The sequence below is a fragment of the Urocitellus parryii genome, chromosome 1, assembly GCF_045843805.1.
Source record: "Urocitellus parryii isolate mUroPar1 chromosome 1, mUroPar1.hap1, whole genome shotgun sequence".
In the NCBI taxonomy this organism is placed as follows: domain Eukaryota; kingdom Metazoa; phylum Chordata; class Mammalia; order Rodentia; family Sciuridae; genus Urocitellus; species Urocitellus parryii.
This window is the reverse complement of record NC_135531.1, coordinates 147,071,374-147,096,969: the sequence shown is the minus strand read 5'-3', so window position 1 is coordinate 147,096,969 and position 25,596 is coordinate 147,071,374. Positions and strand designations below refer to the sequence as shown.

Here is a 25,596-nt window from a genome sequence, read left to right as displayed (position 1 = left end):
TTTTATTTGCTTTAAGCAACTGCAGGCCATGAAGATGGTAGAACTCCTATCTTATCCCCTTTGCTTAGCATAGAACAGTGCACGGGGAAGGGTCTGAATTAGCGCGGCTTAAGGTGGATTCATGGCCAACAGCTGCCATGCTGGAACCTGAGTGACAGATGCAGTTCCAATCTACCCTTTAAGACGGAGCAGAGAGTCACCAGCTGACACGTGCTCACGCAGACATGCACGCATGCGGACTGCGCCTAAGTAAATGTCCACGGCGCGCCACAAGAACGGCCACACACAAGTAGGACTTGCACTCTCCCCTTCCTGTAATCAAGAAGATGGATAAAGAATCAGCTTGTGGAATGAGTCACAGAGGCGACCGGAATGAAGGGCAGCATTCAGCATCCCGGGGGATCTTTATTTATAGCTCTGGCTGCTGCAGAGGGGGGCTGAAATCATTCCTAAGAAGTTTCGGTGATGGAGAGTGATCAGATAACCAAAAGATGTCATTCCCGCCATAGTGCTCTTTTAGAGGTGAAACTCAGGCGCCTGTTGCTGCCCGAGTTGGAGCCGGGAGAAGCGCTGTGTCACTCTAGGGCTGCAGTCCACAGGGAGGAGTTGTGCTGACTGCCTTCCAGCTGGTCTTTCAACAGCTGCTGGGCCCCTTTCCCCAGTGTGCAGGCGATCTCGAGACTAACCCCAGCAAATCCACCCAGCCACAAACAAACAGAAGCCTCCTGGAGCCAACAGAGGCTACTGATCGCAGAGGATGTCATTTAGATTCAGAGTGACACAGTCGAATCTACTGGCCCAGGGACCCTGCCTCTGACATGGTTTCTGGAATGACCAGAAAAAGTGGCATGGGGACATGCAACCGTGGACCCAACCAGCTTACCCAGGGCCAGAAGTGGGGTTGGAGGAGGCAGGGGCCTCCTTCCTGGTTTTCTAAGGTGACCTGAAAAAATTAGGTCAGTTGTGGTTTGGATATGAGATGTCCCCCAGCGGCTCCTGCGTTAATGTAGGAATGTTCCAAGGTGAAATGATTGGATTGTGAGATCTGTAACCTAATCAGTCCATCTGAGTTTGAATGGTCCGATGGGCATATCTGGGGGAGGTGAGCCGTGTGTGTGTGTGTGTGTGTGTGTGTGTGTGTGTGAGAGAGAGAGAGAGAGAGAGAGAGAGAGAGAGAGAGAGAGAGAGTGCCCTGGAAGGGGACTCTTTCCTTAGGCCTTTCCTTTCCCCCTCTTCTTTCCAGCCACCATGAGTGGAACAGCTCTCCTCTGCCATTCCCTTCCACCAGGACGGTCTGTTTCCATCTTGGGCAATGGAGTTGACCAACCATGGACAGAACCTCTGAACCACAGGCCAAAATAAACTTGTCCTCCTCTAAGTGGTTCTTGTCAGGTATTTTGGTCACAGTGATGAAACACTGACTAACACAGTGAGTTCCTTGGGTATGGGCTGTGGGTGGCCATTTGCTGCGGCCTCCTCGCCCAGCATACTACTTGACACGGAGGCCGTGCCCAGAAGATGTTAGTAGCTGGGTTGACACATGTGGGATCTTTGCAATTTTTCAGCTCTGTGGTCTCCACGGGTTCTAGTTCTGAGGTAAGATATACGCTGGAGAGGAAAGGAGTCAGGCTCTAATCCTACCTGATCCTCTAGGGGACTTTGGCAGGTCACCTCATCTCTCCAAGTCCTAGTTTGCTCATTTGTTTAATGGAGACTCTCTCACACCTACTATGCTTTGAGGGTCATGGTGAGGATTAGAGATGGGAAGAGTATGGAAGCTCACTAGGACATGTGCTAGCTGGAAGGAAGGGGTATTATTACTATGAGCCGATGACATTTTAGTTGAATTAATTGGCCAGATTGCACCTGGTAGGAACCAGGGCACCCAAGACTGCCTGGGACTATTTGTTCTGCTGTTCTCTAATTTACCAGCTTCTCTCTTGGCCTGGAGTCCTGTTCTGAATGTGAGTTCTCCTCCGGGATCTCATTGCTTTCAGTTGGCTCATGAGTGTGTGCCAGAAACTGTTCCTAGCAGAGGTGGGAGACCCTTGGACTGGACACCAGTTGCCTAGTACAGACCCTGTGTCCTGCCTCTTGCATGTCTTTCCTTTTGGTCCTTGACCATGACCTTGGCTCCCGGCCAGGGACATGGCTTAGGCAATTCCTGCCACTCATTTTTGGACTCTGCTGTTTCGAGGGGATCTCTCTGGCCTCGCTGATTCCAACTCCCCAGACTGTGAGTGTTGCCCGGGAGCACCCTGGCACTGGGAATTCCCTGTCAATGTCCTCTTCTGATTCTTGGGCCTAACTGAGCTCTGGCATCCTGATGATCTTTTGGGATGAAGCTAAAAAGACCTAAAGCTGCTCTTCTATGTAATAGAGCAGTAATCTAGCTCTTGAGCTTTAAAATGTTCTCATGGAGGTGAGAGGGCAAGAGAGAACAGGAAGTGGAGGCCAGTTACCTTAATATCTAATGTTCATCCTTTATTCTCAGGATCTTAACAGCACCCTGGTCACCATCATTTCCCAGACTGTGCTAAGGTGGCAATGGTCAGTACAAGTCCTGTTTTTTGTACTGGACAGATCTGAGTTTAAAAACCTTGCTCTGTCACTTGTTACCTGGGCAGTTGCACCATTTTCTAACGCTTTGGGTTCTTTGCTGATAAAATAGGATTCATAACAGGATCTACCTTATGGTGTTGTTGAGAGCATTAAATGAGATGATGGATAGAAAGTGCTTATCACAGTGCCTGGCACACAGTAGGGAGTAAATAAAATAGCGGTTATAATGATGGTGATTGATGGAGTCTGCTTGGAGTTGTCATAAGGAGCTGCTGAGACAAGAGATCTGAATGTGTTAAAAGCTGGTGAGCATGATGTTGTCACAGAGTAGTCAAACAATTATTTTCTCAGTTTTTGAAAATTTGTCAGTGGATGTGCTGTGGGACATGTCTTGGATGCATGATAGTCAGAGAGCTAGAGGGCTCCCCAGACCTGCTCCAGAAATGACAGTTCAGTCTGGTGCAGTGGGAGGGACAATCCTCTGATGGTCCCAGAGCTCTCTGAAGCCATCAGCTTTTCGCATGCCTGCCAGCTGATCAGAGAGGTTTAATAAGGGGGGCGTGGCTCATAGGACCAGGAGCTGAACATTTATTTGATAACTGTTTCCCAAGGTTGGTGTCTCTGAGGCTGCCCCGGGGTGCAGTGAACAGAAGTGGAGACTGGGCCAAGCAACAAGCCCAAATTTATGATTTGAGGCATCCGTTCCAGAAACTTCATCATCAGCTCCTTAGGAAAGAGAGATGAGTTGCTCTTCTGACTGCAGGACCGAGGCCCAGGCCTGCTCCCTAGGGCAATGTCTTTTTATATACCCCCAAGGGGAAAAGAGTCTGGTGAGAAAATTCAGAGCTGGGGTCAGGAGGGAAACCCGCTCTCTGCTGGCCAGGAAAATGCCTGAAGCAAAATGCCGGTCCCCGAGGTTGAACCGGAGAGGTGGCCGAGTTCACAGCCAAATGCTCTCACTGTGAGTCTGTCACACACAGAGTGCAGTAGAAGGGACAAGCAGTCCTCTACTTTGTATTCACACCATATCTTACAGTCCCTGCAGATGCCAGAAGAGAGAATTCCTCAGCTCGAGCTCCTTCCCCAGCAGGAGTTTCTTCCCAGGATCCTAGATGATGCGTAGCCATGATAGAAGCAGAGTAGAGAGGCCCTGCCTTCCATAAATGGTACATGTTGTGATGGTCACCTACCGTCCTCCCCGTTTTCCTTTTTATTAGAATCATGATGTGCTAAGGAGGACCCTTGTTCCAGACCCAGGAGATGAACCACGTTGGGTCTCACTCCAACATGACAATTTCATTCTCATCTGCCAGTGTCTTAGGGGATGGTCATGGGATCCAAAATTCTGGCCAATAGGACCTGGGTCAAAGTCTTCTGGAAACTTCTGGAAAGATTTTGCTCCCTGATAAGAGAGATATAAGAGACCTTCTGGACTCTCTTTTTTGTATGTAATTGTATGAGCATGTAGGGCTTTGAGCTGTGGCAGCTTTAGTGCCACCATGAGAAGAAAGTCAGAAACATCGCAAAGAAGATGATTCTGAACATTCAGATTCGACATTGTTAAGCCACGTTCCAACATGAGAACTGCCAACTTGTAGACTTCTGTTGAATAAAGTAACAAAATTTCTTTTTGTTTAACTTTTAGTCAGGTAATCAGTCAGACACCTCCATCCCAAATTGTCTGAACTAATGTCCCCAGGGATACTTTCTCTCATTGACTCTCTTTCATTCCTCTCCCTTCCCAGACTTAACCCAAAGGACTCAAGACTGTATGCCTCCAAAGGTCTGGAAAATAACATGGAAACGTGCATCTAGTGTAAGAAGTGAATTCTGTTTTCCTTGTAAAGGATCTGGGGCCGGGCCACTCATCTCCAGCTGCTGGGGGGGGGGTGTGAAGAATTCTAGCAAAATGTAGCCAGACATTATTATGTTTTCTTGAAAGAAACTGGAAAACTGGATTGTTGTGTTGCGTCTCTCCATTGAAGATGCTCACTTAAATGTCAAAGAAAGATACCGTAGGGACCCAGCCAACATGTGTGTGCTGTGTTAGTCTGAGGGTTCCACATTCGTACTTGGCTTTGGCTCAGAGTTCTGTGTCTTCTTGGATTTGATTCTCCAGGGTGAATAGTCAGAGACAGTTCAGATTCTACTCTTGGCTAAGACTGTAGGTATAGGCTTAGGTAATTTTGGGGTTGGGGAGAGAGGATGGGGGAAAGGAGAAAAGAAGGCCATGGTTAGGGACTTCCTTTAAAGTGTCTCTGCAAGACAACTGGCCTTTGACCTGTAAGACAAACCTCTTAGCATAGGTCCTGTGTGTGACTTTACTGAAGAGGTCACTGCTGCTTTCTCCACCATGAGCCATGTTACCAGAGCCCCCTCCTCTGATCCAACCATTAGGGGACTTCAGAAATGGTGCTAAAGTTTAGATCTCGAATGCCCCCCAAAGGTACCTGTTTAAAAGCTTGGTCACCAGCCTATGGAGGTATTGGGATGTGATGGAAGTTTAGGAGGTAGGGCCTAGCAGAAGGAAGTTAGGCCACTGGGAACATGACCTTGAAGGGGATATTGGACTCTGATCCCTTCTTCTCTCTGTGTTTCCTAGCCACCATGAGATGTACAGGCCTCCACTGCCACATGCTCCCTCCATGATGTATGGTGCCACCGCAGGCTCAAAGTAACAAGACCAAGCAACTTCTGAAACCATGAAACAAAATTAACCTTCCCTCATTTAGAGTTGATTATCTCAGGTATTTTGTTACAGCAGTGGAAAGCTGATTAACATAAAAGGGTTGGAAGAGGGCCTATCCCATCAAACAGCTATGAAGCCAGTAAGTTGGATGCAAATTCCTAGGAAATTGCCATCCTACATGATATAATCAGTGCAATAGAGACACATTTTTTGTTTGTTTGTTTTTTTCTCGGAACTGTACTCTCAGTTCCCATTCAACCCAGTAAGTAATTTTTTTTTTAAACAGAATAAAAATATCCCATGGAAAATCCAAGGACACTGTCTACTAAAAGAGGCTGGTGTTGGAGTATCATTCTCCTTCCATGTTAGTAGCACTTTGGCAGATGGTAAGTTCAAACAGGCCCCTCTGTGGGCACCCAGATCTTTGCTAAATTAACTTTCCATGACCTAGGTTCCTCTCTCCCAGGGGGCAAGATCAGAGTTCCTGTCCCTGCGTGACCCAGGCTTAATTTCCTTCTGCAAGCTATAAAACTGGAAATCTTCATGTTTGGCCCTAGGTCATCAAATTAAAAGTTTTCAGAGTGCTTTTGATGAAAGGCCTCAGAGAACTTCATGCAGTGCACTGGGTACAGATCAGCGATGCCCCTCGATGACAAGAGAGGATGAGTCACCACCAGCTTCAGGGATTTGGAAGAAATGTCAATGATGCCATGAATAATAGGTGCTGTACTGACACCTAAGAAGGTTAAGGGCAGGGATTAGTTGGCAGGAAAGAAAATCGTGTGTGGGGGAGGCCAGCCACAGCTCCCGAGAGCTTCTGTAGCTTGTTGCCATTTGATGGGATGGCAGAGAGAACAGATGCCAAGAGTGAAGAATCTCTTTCATTCTAAAGCAAGAAGACACGTGGGAGATGGTCATGGTGGTGGATCCTTCCTGAGCACAGAGAGGGGATGTGAGGCTTCTGGAAGCTCTGCCAAGCTCTGGGTCTTATTATGGGTGTGGGGGCCAGCAATTAGAGATCAGTGAATCTGAGCACTTGGGCAAGCATCCTGGTATCTTTGTATGAAACATTCTACAGAAAGACAGGGGCCAACCTTTGCCTACGTCTAGAGGGAAGGCTCCAATGTCCCTGAAGCACTAAGGAATGGAAGGACATGTTTCAATCCCAATGGGGAAATGCCCTCAGAGCAGTTGTGGTCCTGAGCTGTGTCTTATCCTCCACATAATAGACCAGAGGTGAGGCTGAACACCGAGGAGCATGCCTCCACACGCCTTCCAATCAACACCTTCCTGGTGATTCGTGGGTGGACAAACAAAGTATGTTCCTCAAAAAAACAGCAAGTGTCTCACCATCTGATAGTGTCCCCACTTGCTTGCCAGTCTAAATTAACCAGAAAATATCTGTGCGAGCAGGCCTGTAGTCTATCTAGAGAGGTCAGGAGGTGATACCACCTCTATGATGGTCAGTGCCATTGCTTCCAACACAGCTGCCGCCATTTTCAACTATGTAGAGTGAGCGGTTATGTGTAAAAGAGCAAGAACAGCATAAAAGCCCACCATGAACAGAGGTTGGCATTAGGATTGACACCCAGGGAAGGGAGAGGAAGCAGGATTGGCCAGATGAAATTGAACTGCAGTGTTCATTGGGGTTGTCCCTCAGTGGACCCCAAAGGCTGAGCCATTATCAGTTACTGGATATGGGCTGCTGGGGAAGGGTACCATCCCGGGCAAGGAAGCTCTCCATATCTGTGAAGGCCATGCTCAAGATGACAGCTGGAATATTCTCTCAGAGCACGTCAGCTGCAGGGTCAGGGCTTCTTCCTGAAAGGGGTTTTGTGTGGAACATATTCACGCTATTCACAAAAATCCACAGAAATTCCTCCTGCTAACATGATAAGCCACAAAGCAGCCTCTCAGGACCCCAAGTTATATCTCCTGACCTCAGCAGTAGGACCAAGCAATTGCTATTTTCTATGACAGTAGTGAGAGCAAGGTGCAGCAAGACCTCCAACATCAGATTCAGAGAGACCTGGTTGCAAAATCCACACTTATTCTGTCCATGTGCAATTATGTCATCTCCTCTGGGCTCCGTATCTCATCAATGATAGCATGCTGGTCCTGGCCCCACTTGTCCTCCGATCCATGCCTTTCCCTTCCTTTGGTTTGTATCAGAGGGGGCTGAGTTCTGCAAGTGGTAGCTCCCTGGGTCAGCTGGCTTCTAGCTGGGTTTGGCCAGTGATCTTCCAAGGACAAGAAGAAGGGCAGTTCTTCCCTCCCCATCTGCCTTAGGTAGTGTCCCCAACTGTTTCATTAACAGTTGAGGTTTGGGGTACTTTGTTATGGCCGCCCTAAGGAACTAAGATTATGACTTCCAGCTAGACTGTCTCCAGCTGTAGCTGCATCTCCACAAATGAGCTTGTACAAACATGATCACCCTGAAAGGATCACATGTACAGGTTTTACTAATGTTGACAAGCTAGTGGCTTGGTAAAGGTGATTATAGTTGATTAACCATCTTTCACATGGAGCATGAGCTATGGGAAGGGAATATTGATTAGGACACGCCAAAGGAGTGAAGTGTGTCAGGGCTCGTAAGGTACCAGAAGGGTACGTGAAGTAGAGAGGAGAGTTTTGGAGTGTCAGATGGGGGTAGTAAGGCAGAAGAAGAGATTCTACAGAGAGGTGTTTAAACAGCTGTGGAGATAAAAAATAAGAGCTGCCATTATCACAACTCTGCAGAGAAGTAGACCCTCTAAGTAATGTGATGCTGGTACTTGAAATCTGTCAAAATAGGGTTTCAATACACCTCTCTTTCTTAGACCTTGTAGTGGGTTAAATAGTGTCCCCCCAAAAAAAAGATATATCCAAGTCCTAATCCCAGGTATTTATGAACGTGACCTTCTTGGAAATCTTCGAAAATGTTAATTAAGTTAAAGATCTTGAGATGAAAGCCGGCTTGATTTAGCGTGGGTTCTAAATTCAATTAAGACTGTTGTCCCTGTAAGAAAAATGAGGAGGGATTTGAGAGACAGAGACACAGAGAAGGAGTCAGATGAAGATGGAGACAGAGATTAGAGCTATGTGCCCCAAACAAAGGAGCCCTGGAAACTTGAAGAGGTAAAGAATGGAATTTCTCTAAAGACTCCAGAAACTGTGGCCATGTTGACCTTCATTTTAGGCTTCTGCTCTCCAGAAATGTTAGGAAATAAATTTCTCCTTCATCACCATCACATTTGGGGTATTTTGTTATGGCAGCCCCAGGGAACTAATATAGACCCCAATTTCCAGGTAGACCGTGTCAGTGAGCTGTTTCCTGAATCACCCAGCTCTTTGCTGACCTCAGGCCTTTGGATGTGCTGTTTGGATTCATATTATATTTATATTTAATGCATGAAAATTTAGCTATTTAGTTGGCAAAAATTTTTAAAAAGGGGATAGATCGATGGATAGAAGCAGAGAGCCAGAGAAAGCTGAAAGCTGAGGAGCAGAGAGATCTGGCCACATTTGCACACCAAGTAGAGTACTGCCCAACAGGAGGCAGGAGGCAGGAGTGGCCACAATTGTCCCTCCTGCCACTCCCATGAATTTTCTTTGCTTAGAATTTCCTGGCGAGGCCCAGCATGCCACCTGTTCCTTAAAGTTCTCCCTGAATGCCCACATCTGTGTTAATTTCTAACTTCTTCATCCTTCCATACCATTCCCTTCCATCTTCCTCACGTATCTTGCCTTATAGGAACTTTCCCCCAGATCAGCCTCCCTTGAAGGATTCCTGGAGAGGTTGACAGGCTGGCTGGGTGGATGAACGGAGAGATGAATGGGGCGATGGGTGGGTGGACTGATGAGTTTCTAGATTTCAAAGATAGATCAAATGGGATCTAATAGCCAAGTCCAAGAGAGCCTGTCTACCCTTATAGTGTCCAATGTAGAGCCTTGATGCGTAAATGGGGAAACAGATTGTCATGGAATTCAATGCCTGGATTCTTTCAATGCATGGATTCTGGCTGGATTCTTTCTTTGTGGATTTAAAGTAAAGCCAGATATGGATCTATCCCTTTAAGCCACTGGTGATGGGCTATGTCTGTGTTGTAAATCTTGCCTAAATGTCACTCTACCTAGCATTGCCCAGTCTACATGAACCTCCCCTCGGTTTTATGCTATCACAGTGTCCTCTGCTTTTCCTCATAGCAATTGTCAGCTTGAAACTACATTCTTATTTTTGTGACTTTTTGTCCAATATCTTTTATGTCATCTCACCTCCTGACCGAGCATGTCTGTGTTCTCCAGTTCTGCTAATCCAATGTCTAGCCCAGGGCCTGACACATTGCTGTCGTCTATCGCAGCAATAACATATTAGTATTGCTATTAGTATTTCGTGCTACTCTTCAAAAGTGCTTTTTCATAAATCTTCTCCTTTCAACTTCAAGACAACTCTGAAGTAGAAACTATTATTACTCCCATTGTATAGATAAGGAAACTGAGATACAGAGCAGCTAACTTATCCAGTAAATCTTACAGTTAGGAAGTAGATGAGTTGAGATTTAAACCCAAGCATGCTGGTTCCAATGTTGGGATGCATGCACAAAATATGTGCTCTGTAAATGAGGGGTGTGATTAAATATTACTGTGCACTGATTGACTTAAGGAAGTTAGAAGTGCAGACCCTGACATGCATCTGAGCTAACTTCCTGGTCAGTGCAGAAGGGTCGTCTAGAGCCCTTCTGAGAGTTTCTGAAGTCTTTCTGGCTTTGGAGATTCTCCAGATTTTCCAACTGGGGTGCTCTTCATTATATGAAGTTCAAGTCCACTTTCATGGTGCTCCCTGCCGTGGACACTTGTTCTCACCTCAGAAGTTTAAAAGAATTGCCCTCCCTTTCCAATCAGTTGCCAGCCTCTGTCCCACCAGTATCTCTTGCTTCTGGCCAAGCGAGAGTGTATTGGTCTCTCTGTTGAACCATGGCGTTCACACCTGGATATGTGGCTTTTCAGGCACGATTGTCCCAGGCAGAGAACAGTGAGATTATTCCTCTCTGTATCCCTGGGGACTAAGGTGCTTCCTGCTTGTTGAATTGAAATGGAGTGATTTCGTGGTGGTGACAACCTCTTTCTTCCCTAGTTGAAAAGTCATGATACTTTTGCATGCTCAATTTTTGGTTGAATTTCTTCACAGCGTCATTTAATCTGTGCTACTCTTCTGACCTGAGGCTTTGGGACATCAGGGCTGCAAGCACAAGAGATGCTTTGAACACCAGAGAGGCTAAGTGGCTTGCTTAGGGTCTAGCTAGGTTTCTTTCTAAAACTGATATTTTCTGGAAACTTTGTCCTTATCATGATTTCCCATAAACTTAGTGGTTTTGCAACTCCTGGTTCTTTTTAATGTATCAATTGTGGTCAAAATTGTATTGGCAATGAACATCTGATAATTGGATGACTTTTGGACTAGGATGTTGAAACTACAATAACAATTGGGACATCTAGTGACTGACGGTCTAAATGATCTTTCGGGTAATAAAACATCCAGTCTTATTATTCTATGTCATCTGTGGACTGCATAGGATCAGGGAGAGTTCTAGCCATAAGGTACTGAAGACTCCTTTCCTGTGCTTTTTAATGGTGCATTATAATTGTAGGTAATGCTGGGATTTGTTGTTACATTTTTGTACATGCAGCATTGAAGTCTTCTATCAACCCAGTTATTTCTGAATGTAGCAACATTGCTCCTTACATTACCTGGTAGGAGTTAATATCATCCTTCAAGACTTAACCACAGCCAGCAGTGCACAGCTTTTCAACACTGACAATAAACCATTTGGAAGTTCCCAAGACCCTTTTTCCAATGCTACCTATTTTCCACAGCCAGCTCAACTTCTGTCTGCCCTGGGAAGCCTTTCTTAATCTTCTCAATCAAAATGAATCTCTTGGGGCTGGGGCTAGGGCTCAGTGGTAGCGCACTTGCCTGTCATGGGTGAGGCACTGGGTTCAATTCTCAGCACTGCATATAAATAAATAAAAGGTATATCAACAACTAAAAAAAAAAAAAACAACCTAAAAAAAGCAAATGAATCTCTTCCTCCTACACTCTACCATGGTACTCTACCTCCCCCATAAAACTCACCAAAGTCAGCCTCATACACTATTTATTTATTTATTTGCATACCATTATTATTGTTAGTCATGTGCCAACCAAGCACTTTACATGCTTACCCTTTGTATTTTGGTTTTGTTTTACCTTATTTATTCTTTACAATGACCCTATCAGCTAAGGGTTTACAGCATCATCATTTTATAGAATGAGGTTGTCATCTTCTCAGGATGATACCGTAAATTGGTGCCAGAGCTGGTTCTTGAACAGAGGCCATGCTTATTTCTTTTCTAATTTTTCTTTTTAAAAAATCTACATCTATATGTATATTTTTCCTAAGATATAATGTGACATTTTTAATTCATGGATACACTGGGTAGTGATCAAGTCAGGGTAGGTATCATTCATAACTCCTGAAATTTTATCATTTCTTTATGGTGAGTGCATTTAAGTTCCTCTCTTCTATCTATTTAGTGGTCTACAATAAATTATTATTGAATATATTCACCAAAAGGTGCCATCCAACTTCTTATTTCTATCTAACTGTAATTCAGTGCCCACCGATCAGCTTCTCTGCTCCCTTCCCCTGCCACTCTCCTGTCCCTGACAACCTGGTAACTCTCTGGTGGTCTCTCTTTTCTACTCTCAGTGTCTCTGAGATGAAAGTTTCAGATTTCATGTGTGAGGGAGGTCATTTAATGTTTGTCTTTCTGTGCCTGACTTATTCCAATTAACATGATGTCCTCCAGGTCTATCCGTATTGTCACGAGGGACAGGATTTTATGTGCTTTTCGAAGCCACGACGACTCTCTTTTCTCCCCAGTCCTAGCCTAGCACTTTGTACCCAGCAGGTATCTAATAATTTTCTTTTCTGTGTCTGATAGCCACAGATTCAGAGCACATGAGACCCCATTCAGCACACAGAGGGCCTGCGGTGCCTGAGAATCAAAGCTGGGTGGCTGCACTGGGCACCGGATGGAGGTGACAGCAACCTGAAGGGCTGCAAAAGAGAACAAATGAGCAAAGAGAACCCGGAGGAGCTCCGCGATGACAGGGACCGTCTGTCATCTCTCACTGTGTGGCCAAAGGAAGTACCGGAAATGATAAGTGATGGTCTGCATCTTTGATCTCGGTCTTGGGTGGAAAATTTCTTTTGTCTTAACAGCTGGTCTGAGAGTGCCATCCGAGGAGAGACCTACCGCGGTGGGAAGGGACACTTTGACAAGCGCACTTACAATACACGTTGAAGCTGGGGGGAAGTCTAGAATTAAAAAGCACTGTGACTTGGGACTCGGTGGTGGAACGGGATTAGTGAATGAAAGAGGTTACCAGGGAAAAGCAAAGATCTTGAGGACAATTTAAGTCTTTCTCACACTGTGGAGCCAGGGATCAAGGCAATGTGGTTGAGATGTCAAGGCTTCTTTTGGGATTGACCATCTGCCGGTTGGTAACATACCGATAAGAGGTCAAATGACTGAGTCCCCCTGAACAAAGAGGATGTAGGTGTTTCTTGAGGACCAAATCCGTGCCAGATGCTGTGCCGAGTTGGACATCATCTCAGGACAGCTGGAGAAATCATGCAGCTGAGCTATGGGATTGCTATTCCCATTTGTTCTGCGGGGAGATCTCTTGATGCTGCTGGCGATCACTAGTTTCTGCAGTAATTAGCAGATCATCCCTCCAACAACAGAACCTTGGTGTGGGAGCTTTCTTTCCTTACTTTCCCCCATCAAAACTGGTCCATGTGCAGGAAGCTCTAGGAGGTCTTGAAGAGCGTTCTGAAGTCAATCATGAGACACCTGGCAGGAAATCCTGCTCCAGAATCTTCTACCTGTTTGACTTAGGGCAAAACACTTAACATTTCAGAGCTGTTCTCCTTTGGGTCTGTGTGTCTGTGATGGTTTTTACGTGTCTGTTGCCCCGTATGCTGGGAGTGGCTCAAATAAGAAGCATCTTTATCTTGTCTTTATCTTTATCGCCCTGCTGTGCTTTTGCCAGTCCATAACATTTGGTGTAGGAATGAATGAACGAACGAACACAAACCAGTCTGCTATTTCCGTGAAGCTCAGATGAGTCAATGAATACTAAAGTTGTTTTAGAAAACACAATTTGCCTTTTGTTGGAAACTCCATCACCACAGCTAGCTGTCACATTAGAAGTAATTTAGATAGACCAAATTTATTAAGGAGTTAATGTTTGACAGTTAGCTTTATGGATCACCTCTGCTAGAGGCTGCTTGTGTTTTCGTGGGTGGATTTTGGGGAAGGTATTTGTATTTTATAAAGGAGTTAATTAACCCATAGGAATCATAGGCAGCAGAGAAAAGCACATCAAAAAAGGAGTTTGGGGGCACAATGGAGGGATTTTGGGGTTTCTTTAAGGAAGAAATAAAAACCTGCCAGCTTCAGTTGTTCCTTGAGGACGCCAGGAGAATGGACAGCGGAGCACGGGTCAGAGCTGCAGGTGACCACACACCCTGAGCAGCTCTGCCTGCCGTGACCACGGTGGTTCTTGTCTGCCACCCACCTGTTCTGGCCCACCCGTTCTCGTCTTGGTGTCACAGCGTTAACGTTTCTTGTTAACTTGCTGGAGCTTTAGTCGGCCTTTGGCCTGCACCAGCCACCGCCTCCAGGCCCACACCATCTTTTCTAAGAGTCCTAGGGACATGCTGGGCCCACATCATCTTTTCTGAGTCCTGGGGAAATGCTGGGCAGTAGTGACAGGCTGTATCTTATTTTTTGTTGTGGGGGAGGTACTGGGGATTGAACTCAGGGGCACTCAGCCACTGAGCCACATCCCCAGCCCTATTTTATATTTTATGTAGAGACAGGGTCTCACTGAGTCGCTTAGTACCTCGCTTTTGCTGAGGCTGGCTTTGAACTCACCATCCTCCTGCCTCAGCCTCCCAAGCTGCTGGGATTATAAGTGTGTGCCACCGAGCTCAGCTGACAGGCTGTATCTTTAACCCTGTCTCCAGTCAAAACCAAGCTCAAGAAACCAGAAACAAATGACCAGCTCACAGCCACTATGAGACGAGCCGCCCACGTGGGCCATGAACCACGTGAATTGCGGTTTTCTTTTGGCCTCCATGCAGAAACTGCATCTGCTTTGCACAGTGACTTTTTTCCAGAGCACCGTGAATGAGTTATGACGCTCGGATGCCGCATCCCACCAGATGACACAAGGAACAGAGGAAAAACAAGCCATCGAGCCAAACTTAGAAACAAAACAACAAGAGTAAGCATTGGCCCAAAGTGGATTTCAACATGGCTTCTGCGATCTTAACGGTTTTCTACTCACCAAAAGTACCCCTTCTTCCAAAGGGCACCCCGTCCCTGTGAAGATCCTCAGACCTCCTTCCACTGTTGCCAGCAAACTAAGTCCAGGTTAGCGTTAGGTCCCTGGAGATGTCCAGGAGCGTCCAGCTGCCCGGAACCCTCCCCTTCTCCCTAAAAGTGAACTTTGCAGTCGGATTGCAGAAAGTTTCATGAGTCTGGTTAATGATTAACATCGATGGGAGTAATATCTATGCGGCTTGTCATTTCACAATCACAGAGTAATAGAATTTTAGGGTTTGTGGGGGCCTGGGATCACCTAGTGCTACACATTATTTGATAGATAAAGAAGATGGTGATCAGAGAGGTGGAATGACTCACCCAAAGCCACACAGCTAGATGGCCTCTAGTAGAGTGCAGCTTCAGAACAGTGTTACTCATGTGTATTTATCAATGAGCTCCCGTCTCCTTACTTAAGTGACAACACTGAATAGTATCTGTCACCTCCAGGATTTTGGAGCTGACTGCTGACTTTTTTATTAAACCTGGATCAGTCCAGGGAGGTCAGGGAGGCAGGTAATGGCTTGCAAGGTCAGGGCTGTGTTGAAGGTTAAGTCTTGGGTAGCAGGCTGGGCAGGCTGAGGTGCTTCCCCAAGGTCTTGGTCATGAGTGGCCAATCAGGGGATGCGTGTGTCTATGAAACCTGAGGTCTGGCTCAATGGCTGTGTAAGCGCCAGGTTTGAGGGGGTAGGGGTGCGTTGATGAACTGAGGGTGAGGCCAAGCTGAGGTTGAGGATTCGCAGAGGGCAGGTGGTAGAGGCCCATGGCAGGGTGTGGGCTGTGAGCAGAATAAAGGTCTGAGAGAACGGACGCAGGTCCCTGAGCCCAGCACCTGCTACATCGTGAAGGTAGCTTTTGTTCTTGTCAAGTCTTCATCTGTGGAAATAAAATAAATCTGGCTTCGAAACCCAGGTCTGTCATATGTTTGCTGAGTGCCCTTAGACAGGTCACAACCTCTCTGAGCCTCAGTTTCCAATCTGTGAATTGGGGATACCACATTGTGGGATGTAGTGAGGATTTGATGAACTGACATCAAAGACTCAGACGGATGTACTCCAGGAAAGGTAGGTAGTTCCAGGGGCTGGGGGTGCCATGGTGAGGCTGAAATTTGGGACAAGAAAGTCATAAAAGAGAAAGAAGTGATGCTCATGAAAATCCTGATGGCAACTCCTATTCCCTTCATCGTTAGTTGTCTGTGTGGTTTGGAAAAAAGCGTTAGTAAGGAGGCTGTTCTATTGAAAAGGAAAAGAATGGTTCATCTCATTAAACAAAGATAACACCTACTGCTTGTTTCACAACCCTCGAGTGATAAGAATCAGTAGGCTAAGCCCCAGGATGACAAGCTCCGGCTGTGATCAGGACATTCTGATGTCTGGAGACTTCTCTCTTAGCCAGAAATCCCCATGGCTGTTTTGGACCAGGGTAACCAGTGTTTACAAATCACTTTATCCGGCCAAGTGTTTTGAGGGTATGGATGCCATGGTAGTGAGCACAGGGATGTCCTGGTGGACCGTGCTGCATCACAGAGTTTCAGATCTGGGTATTATTCCAGCCAGGCAAGCTTGAGGGACTCCCCCGGTGCTGGCTCTGGGGAGGGATCTAGGAACCCTGCCACACCGGTGTCGCACCGGCTCTCAGACGCCGCTCCCGCGACATCACCGTCTTATTCTGACCTGGGAGCTCCATCCCCGTCTCTGTGGTGGCCTGAAAACTTTCCCTCAGGGGTGCAGCTTGTCCAACACGGTGATGTGGGGGCCCTTTGGAAGATCTCTGAACCATGGGCTTCCCCAGAAAAGCCCCAAACTTCCCATCACAAGAAGGATCAGCCATCTATCCATACCGTCTCCACTCAGCCAGAAATTTAAAGCAAGTCTGAGAGCCAAGCATGCAGCTAAAACAAAAAGGCAAAGAAAGAAAGAAAGAGAGTGTGGGGATGTAGAGCTAAAACAAAACACAGGGGGGAAAAGTAGATTTTATTTAAAATTAGTGTAGAAGAAAGGCACTGTAGGTCAGGAGTGGGGAAAACTGGCACTTTGGCCCCAGATCTTCTACAATAACTGAGCAGCTGTATGTAGGTAGCTCTCCTTCCCCTTCTTTGGACCTCAAGTTTGCATTTGTAAAGTGAGGAGGCTGGGCAGCTGAGATGTTTGGAAAAGAGCCGTCCGTTTTCTGTTTTGGAGAATTGACGGAGACAGAGTGCTCATTTCCACGGGGCTTCACACCAAATCATTCTGGGTATTTATTTTTTTCTTTAAAAAATTCATAACTGAGACCTAATGTGTGTACATGTTCTGGGGGATTCATTACGGTCACTTGGTGCATCCTTCTTGTGGGAGGAGGAAATTCCCTGCTGTTCCAGAGAGTCCACGGAGGACAGATCTCTCCCACCCCTGGTGTCTGTGAAACCAGTCGGTGGACTTGGCTGCCTCACCTGATGTCCACACTGATGTCCAGGTTGGCGGGGAGGCAGCTGGCCTGGGAGTTCTCAGTGTTGGCAGCAGGAGATCTGGACTCAGAGGGGGTGGGGGGCGTGCACGTGGTCCAGGCAGCGCCACAGCCCATCTGAAAGCTCTGGGAAGTCACCACTGAAATGCTTCCTTCTGCATCACCCCCACCCTCCTCTCCATCCAGATGAATTAGGAGTTCATTCCAAGCTTAGTGAGGCCACGCTCAGCTTCCTAGCACAAGCTTGTATTTTGGAGATCTTCAGGGGTTTTGCTCCTGGCCACCCCCCAGGATGTACTGCTCAGCTCGCCTTCCCGGGGACGAGGGGACCCAGGTGAACATGGATGTGCTGAACCTGTCCCAGACAGCAGCCCTCTGGCAGCCATGGAAAGAAGACTCTGCAGTGGTGACATCTCCCTTGGTGGCTAGCTTGGGTCTGGAGCCATGGGACAGGAGTGGAGGTGGACTCGATTCCTTGTGCTCTTAGAGACATGGAGGGGTCAGGACTTCGCAATCATGTTCTGCTCTTCCTGTCACCATGGAGGGGAAGATCCCACTCCTCAGCTAGGACTCCCTGGTGCTTCCAGCACTAACTCATGGAGTCACCAGATATGGCACTCAGTTGTCCTGTTGGTAAAATGAGCAGGATGATAGATGCCCTTTAATGGATAAGTGGATAAATAAAATGTGGTACATATACATACAATAGAATATTACTCAGCCACAAAAAGAATGAAATAATGGTATTTGGTGGTAAATTGATGGAATTGGAGAAATCATGCTAATGAAATAAGCCAATCCCCTCAAATCCAAAGGCCGAATGTTCTCTCTGCTATGTGGATGCTAACACACAATAAGGGGGTGGGGAGGGAAGAATAGACGTTCATTGGATTAGACAAATAGGAATGAAGGGAAAGGAGGGGGGAGGAACAGGAAAGACAGTAGAATGAACTGGACATCACTTTCCTTGTTCATTTGTGAATACACGACCAACAAAACTCCACATCTTGTACAACCACAAGAATGTGATTCTAATTAGATAAGTTATACTCCATGTACGTGTAATATGTCACAGCACACTCTGCTGTCCTGTATATCTAAAAATAGATCCAAAAAATGAGGAGGATGAATGAGACCAGGGCTTGGGCCCTGCACTCTGAGGCCCTGAGTGGTCCTCCCAGGTTTCTGTGGGCCCAAGGGCAGGTGAGGGGCTTTGGTGTGTAGATCAGAATGGATAAATGATGGAGAGATCCTCCCTAATCTCTGTTACTTGTGAACTTTATAAGATTTCCTTTGAAGAAAGTTACCTTTTACAAAATGAAGACATTACAGGAAACCAACAGAGTAAATGCTGTCATTTACACACCAATGTGTCTAGTGCCAGCTGTGGGCCAGACCTTGCTCCAGGCACAGGGGATTCCAAATGCCCTGGCCGCCATTGCTGCCTTGCTCTGTCCCCCTGGACTCTTGGTTCCTTTGCTCACCTGCCTCTTTCTGCAGCAGGGACTCTGCTCAGGGTGTCCTTGGCCTGCAGCAGCATGCTTGGCTAATGTGCAGGCCGGCCTGGAAGCACTGGGGACCGGCAGCTGCAGGAGTAGCCTTCAGCTACTAGCAGGTGGCAGTTGGTAGAAACCCCCCCTTGGTGGGGCAGCCCCGAGGCACGAGGAGTCTCGCTGGGAACACGACTCGGTTGCACATTTACCCATCATATTTGGGCTGCCTTTCCTCCTCCTCCTCCTCTTCCTCCTCCTCCCCCCCCCCACCCATCTTCCTTTTCAAATCTCCCTTTGGTGCTTTCTGGGATTACCTCCCAAATGAACCCCTTGCACGTGAATCCTTGGCTCAGGAGCTACCCTGGAAGGGACTGGGGCGGGGACATCTTACTCTGTCCAGTGGAGTTTTAGTTTTATTTGTGTGTGTGGTTGTTAGACGGTGGCTGAGGTCCCCTTTAGCTCCAGCCTCACCGAGGAAGCCGAGCTAGGGGCTTGAAGCTGCCTCTGACGGTGGCAAGCTCCAGGCGGCCTGTTAAGCCACCTCCTCCCCAGTTGCCAAATGTTTACCGAGTGCCCGCAGCGAGCCGTCCTGACCTGGACCAGGGAACCAAGCTTTGGAATGGAAAATGGACCTTTAAGTCATCCCTTTAAGGTCCACTGGTGTTTGCTCCACTCGGGGATAGAGCACAGCCCCCTCCCAGGGAGGCAGAACCTGGCAAGAGCAGGAAAGAGCGACCCACCAAGCAATTTGAGAATGAAGGCAACAGGAGGTGGAAATTCTTGGTTTGTATTACAACTTACAGGTGCCATGTATACAGATAGAGATTAACTGTTAATTCCGTATGTATGTGAGCGTGCGTGTGCGCGTACACACACACACACACACACACACACACACACTCTGCTTACTTTCTAAAACTGGAGAACCAGTGTATCCGTAGGAAATGGGCACTTGCCTGAGCCTTCAGAGGTGGAGCCAGGCTTGGTTCTGAGCCCTAGCTGAGCAGGCTGGTCTGTAGAGGACCCCCTGCCAAGGGCAGAGGGACCCTCTCCAAGGCACAGAACACAGTCACAGGATATCCCACCGAAGAGTGCCATGTCAACATCAGAATGAGTTCCAGAACAGTCTGATGCGAGGTCCTTTCAGTCTTTACAATGGATGATGGCCCTGGGGGGATCTAACCGCTGTCATGGAGGACTGTTCTCCTCCACAGGCCTGGGACCTTCATTACACATGGTATTTTGACCTCCTCCTCCAGCAGGCACCTTGGCTCACGGCCCTAGATGGTGAATTTGCACGTTTTGTGCGTGCACCTGGGCAGGCGTGCTAAGCCATTAGGTGAGCAACTTTGCTAAGTTGCAGCCGAATTTGGAGGTTGATGTTGCCTGGCATTGGAACAATGGTCTATGTGTTCTAATAAAACAGGTCAATTCATTTAAAGGAAGCAAAGGCCTTGTGGACGGCTGTCTGGCATCATGAAGACAGAGACGACCGGCTGCAGCAGGAAGTCCCCCTGCGTCTCTAGGCCGCCTCACGCTGTGCAGATTGAGCTCCTTTAGAGATACCCTTTGTCGACCTTTTCCCTTTCCTTTTTTATTTTTAACAAAATAAACTTCTGGATTCCGCAGCCCAGACTGCAGTTGGCCAGAAGGGATGGCTCTCCTCTTCCTGGCTCTCGTCACCGGTCTTCTGTCATTGAGATATGAATTATCAAGGGGCTGGTCTCTGAGACTGGGGCTGGTGATTCAGATGGACAGGGGCTACAGCCTGTCTATGTTTCCTTAAGTCTCTGTCCAAGCCCAGCCCAGCTGTGCAAGTGCCTTCAGGCCAAGCAGCCGTCCCTTTTTACTCCCCCATAGGACCAGGAAGAGGCTTCATTGTGGCACTAAATAACTTGGGGTTCCTGGGAAGGGGGGCTGGAGGGTGTGGCCCGTGTGACTGGAGTCTCCTGGGGGTCTGGACAGTCCCCTGGTAGAGTTTGACTTGGTTTAACCCAGTTCCTGCAGTCCTCAGGGACTAGACCAAAACACCAAGCAAGGGCTTAAACATCCGGCTCCTTATGATCAGCCGAGTTCAACTTTCTCAGCGGACAGCAAGGAGGCGTCTCCCTTGAGGCTGGTGCAGAGTAAGGGCCAGGGTCTGGCTCTCCTGGCTCCCCTTTGGTCTGCAGACAGAAGGCACTGCTTTGGGGGGAGCTGGGTTCTAGAATGAACAGAAAAGGAGAAAAATCAGCTGGGGTCCAAGTTTCCCCTGCACTCCCAGGGGAAGGGCTTGGTGCCCTTGCTGGACCCGACAGAGCTCACACACAGCCATTTTTCCTCCCAGTGTGGGACTAGACTGCTGTGGCTTCTTGGAGCCTCAGAGGACAAAGGCTAGTTCACATTTAGGTGCAATAAAAATGTGCATCTTCCAAGTCTGGAGTCACCGTCCTCATGCAGTGGAGACAATGCTACATAAGGTGCATGACCAGGGATAGACCCTGTGGGCACACCTTCCCTCTGACACATCTCAGGTGAGAGGAAGGTGGGATGTACACTCCCAGCCGGTTTCCGTCTCTCTCTGCTTTGTTTGCATATCTAACTGAATCTGTGCAAGTTGCATGTGGCTCTTGGGTGAGTCCACTGTATACTGTACACTACAGTTTGGACCTTAAATGTCCCCCAAAGGCACATGTGTTAAAGGCTTGGTCCCCAACATGGCTCTTTTGGGAGGTGGTGGGACTCTTAAGAGGTAGGACCTAGTAAGAGGTCTTAGGTCATTGGGTGTGCCCTCTAAGGGGATTGTGAGACCCTGGTCTTTTCCTTTTTCTCATATGCACCCTATCATAAAAGGAATGGCTCACCTCTGCTTCATGTTCCCACCATGCTGTACTTCTCTGTTACTATAGACCAACGCTATGGGGACATTTAGTCAATTAGAACTGAAACCTTCAAAACTGTAAGCCCCAATGAACCTTTCTTCTTATTTTTTTTTTAGAGAGAGAGAATTTTTTAATATTTATTTATTTATTTTTTAGTTCTCGGCGGACACAACATCTTTGTTTGTATGTGGTGCTGAGGATCGAACCTGGGCCGCACACATGCCAGGCGAGTGCGCTACCGCTTGAGCCACATCCTCAGCACCGCTTTCCTCTTTTTAAGTTGATGAATCTCAGGTATTTGTTATAGTACTGGAAAATGGACTAACACACTATGGCGAAGAACAAGAGGTCTGGAGTCACCCTGGTGCAATTTCAAATTTTGGCTCTGCCCCTGTCTTGTAATTTTGTGCTACTTATTTCTCTCTAAATTCTTTCTGTATTTGTAAAATGGGAATGACAATACTTGCCTGGTAGGGTTCTTGAGAGATGTGAGAAAACACGTGCTAAGTACTAGGCATGGGGCCTGGCTCAGATGAACACTTGCTAGTTGCCAGCTCTGGGGATGCATATGAGGATGTGATGAGGAGATTTAATGGCTTTCCTGGGAGCAGAGAGTGTACAAATATAGAATGCTTCTCACCTGGAATATCATGGATTTTTCTGCTCCTAATCTCCTCCCTATCTCTTTTTAAAATTTTATTTGTTCTAATTAGTTCTACATGACACTAGAATGCATTTTGACCAATCATACATAAATGCAGTATAACTTCTTATTCTTCTGGTTGTACTTGATGTAGAATTATACAGGTCGTATGAATTATACAGGTCGTATAATCATATATACACATAGGGTAATAATGTCCGATTCTTTCTGCTATCCTTCCTACCCCCATACCCTCTCCCCTTCCTTCACTCTACTCTATCTAATCCAAAGTGCCTCTATTCTTCCCTAGCCTCCCTCCCTTATTGTGAATTAGCATCCACATGTCAGAGAAAACATTTGGCCTTTAGTTCTTTGGGATTGGCTTGTTTTGCTTACCATGATATTCTCCAGTCCCATCCATTTACTGGCAGATGCCACAATTCCTTTTTCTTTAAGGTTGAATAATATTCTTTTTTTTTAGTTGTATGTAACACAACACTTTTATTTATTTATCTATCTATCTATTTATTTATTTATTTATGTGATGCTGAGAATAGAACCCAGTGCCTCACACATGCAAGGCAAGCAATCGCTCTACCTAATTGAGTCACAACCCCAGCCCAAGGCTGAGTAGTATTCTATTGTGTATATATACCACAATTTATTTATCCAATCATCTGTTGTTGGGCTTCTAGCCTGTTTCCATAGTTTAGCTATTGTGAATTGAACTGCTATAAATATTGATGGGGCTACATAAATGTAGTATGCTGATTTTAAGTCCTTTGGTATAAACGGAGGAGTGGGATAACTGGGTCAAATGGTGGTCCTATTCCACGTTTTCTGAGGAATCCCTGTACTATTTTCCATATTGGCTGCACCAATTTGCAGTCCCACCAGCAATGGATGGATGAGTGTGCCTTTTCCCCACATCCTCGCCAACACTTATTGCTTGCACTCTTGATAATTGCCCTTCTGACTGGAGTGACATAAAATCTTAGAGTAGTTTTGATTTGCACTTTTCTAATTGGTAAAGATGTTGAACATTTTTTCATTTATTTGTTGATCAATTGTATTTCTTCTGGGAAGTATCTGTTCAGTTCCTTTGCCCATTTATTGATTGGGTTATTTGGTATTTTTTGGTGGTAAGTTTTTTTGAGTTCTTTGTATATCCTGGAGATTAATGCCCTATCTGAGGTGCAGGTGGCAAAGATTCTCTCCCATTCTGTTCCTCTCTATCTCTTTTAATTTGTCGGTTTGCTTTTTTTTATAACTAGTTGAAAAATTTAAGCAAAAGCCAAACAATGAGTGTGATGGTTGTTGGGTTGCCTTGCAGGTCCCAGGCATGGGAACATCTGTGCCTATGTGACTTTCCATCTTTCTGATGTGAGATAGGTGTGTCCTCAAGGAGAGGGAACATATTGACTGAGCGTAGCATCAACCGACTAAGGACCGAGAGTTGCATTGGGGTTATCAATTAATAATTAATAATTTAGACTCATTGTTATTTATGTTGAACAAATGTTCAGGGACATAAAAGCAGGGTTTTGTGCCTGGAACATATTCACAATGTATCCTTGAGCTACAGGCATCTCCCTGAGTCTCAGCTTTGTACAATGAAGAGGTTGAGTTGTTTTTCACTAGTGCAAACTTTTCATCAAGCAAAGTTCTATTTATATAAGAAAAAAATGCTACTAAATATCAGAAAAACAATAGCAGCAACAACAATTTAAGGAAAAAAAATAGAACAAAGTAGAGACATTTGTCTGAAGAGTTCATGGGTGGCCTAGAGATTTCCTAATTTGTGATCCTCTTTGCGTCGCCAAAGAGTTTATTAGGGACCTTCAAGATGCCCTCTGCTTCCCAGAAAACTAACCCTCCGTCGTAAATAGTCTTAATCAAGTGACACTTTCACCTTCTACAGCCTGGATTCCTCCAGTAAAAAGCCACCAAGAAAGGGACTCCATCTAAAAGAGAGTTTGACCTAATTGCGGAAGTGGGTGTCATCTGTTTTGGGGCTGTTTTGAGAGAAGCATTGCTTAGCCTCTTGCAGAGGTCATTCCATTTAGTCCAAACAAACAAGCAAACAAAAAAACCTTTCTTGAAACTAGTTACCACTGTGATCGCCTTTTTATTGCTGAGGAAGTGGAGACTCAGAGAGGGCCAGTAAGCAGCCCAAGGTGACCCAGCAGCCGGCATTCCTTACCGTTCATCTAGCTTCCAGCTTCTGAGGTCAAGGAGAGAGAGAGAGAGTCCAGTCCTGTGGCGGGCGGCTCTATTTTATTGCCTCGCACTCTACTTAAAACCACAGTTGCTGTAATTGTTTAGAAGTGGTTGCCAGATGCAATTTTTGTTAATGGCTCTGTGTAAACTAGCCTGCTATGAACATAAATAATTCACACCCTGAATGAGCTTGCTCGTTGGTGTGCCCTCTTCATCAACACCGGGGCCACCCAGGCCCTGGGAGAACTGCTAGGCCTGTACCCCTGGAGATAGGCGGGCGGACAAGCTTCATAGAAGACCCTGCTGTCCTTGGGCCTGTTTTGGCTCCTGTCTCAGCTTTCTCCGGTCCCTGGCCAAGTTGAGGAGCCCCTCCCCGCTCAGCTGTCCAATCAGCGTAGTCAGAGTCAACTTCCCGAGAGCCAGGCACCTGTTCATGGGGTGACTCAAGCCAGAGGCTAAGCCAGCAGCTGTCTTGACAGGGTAAATGATGCAGATGGCCCAGGAGACCCGCTGGCCTGCTTGGTCCCTCTGACTCACCATCCTGTGTGTGTGACTTGACTGTGTTGTCCCCTTCTCCCACTTCTGGGCTTTATTTGTTTTTGCAAAACAATTTTAAAAAAATCCAGTCTCTTATTGAGTCCCCCAATCCCCCCTAGGAACTAGGCAACTCCAGTCCCCGTTTCCAGAAGTAGAAACCAAGGTCTGGGACCTGTCCCACGTCTCAGGGCTGCTCATCAGCAGAGTCGTCATTCAAATCCAGGCTTTTCTGTCTCCAAATGAAGCACCCCAGCTCCGACTCAGGCTGAGGACTGAAAATTCCCTGCCTTTCTTTTCCCTCCTGTTGCATTGAGGTTTCCTAAGTGCTGGTCTCTCCATCCCTGGTTCCATCTCCCTGGATGATGGCTTGTTTCATATCCTGATAATGGTTCCTTTTGCATAGCGCAGCAACCCCCTCAGCCTTCCAGGGGATTCCTTCATTGTGTCATTTGATTACGGGGCTAACAGGAAGAGCAAGACGTCCCCGGACCTTTCTGCTGGGCGGCACACCATCCACCACGTCTCTCCTTGGACCCTTTCTCCTTCGCTGGGACTTTCAACGTGGGTGCGAAATCAATAAATAAGTGAATTGATAAATAATTTTAAAAATGCTCAAAGAAACAAACAACAACGAAAACCAACATTAAAACAACCATCCTCCCCCCAAACTTGGGGGAGGGCTTGAGAGAGAATTGCAAACCCACAGCTCTGCAAACCCACGCTTTGTATCAG

General features: G+C 46.7%; 1 long non-coding RNA gene across 1 annotated transcript in view; it reads right to left on the bottom strand.

The window, feature by feature from the left end:
• LOC144254459 (uncharacterized) overlaps positions 1-14,728 on the bottom strand; it is a 53,044-nt gene extending 38,316 nt beyond the window's left edge. The window contains exon 1 of the long non-coding RNA XR_013343491.1: positions 14,631-14,728. This is a non-coding gene — a long non-coding RNA (uncharacterized LOC144254459). The remainder of the gene's footprint in view (positions 1-14,630) is intronic.
• Between the last annotated feature and the right edge of the window lie 10,868 nt (positions 14,729-25,596).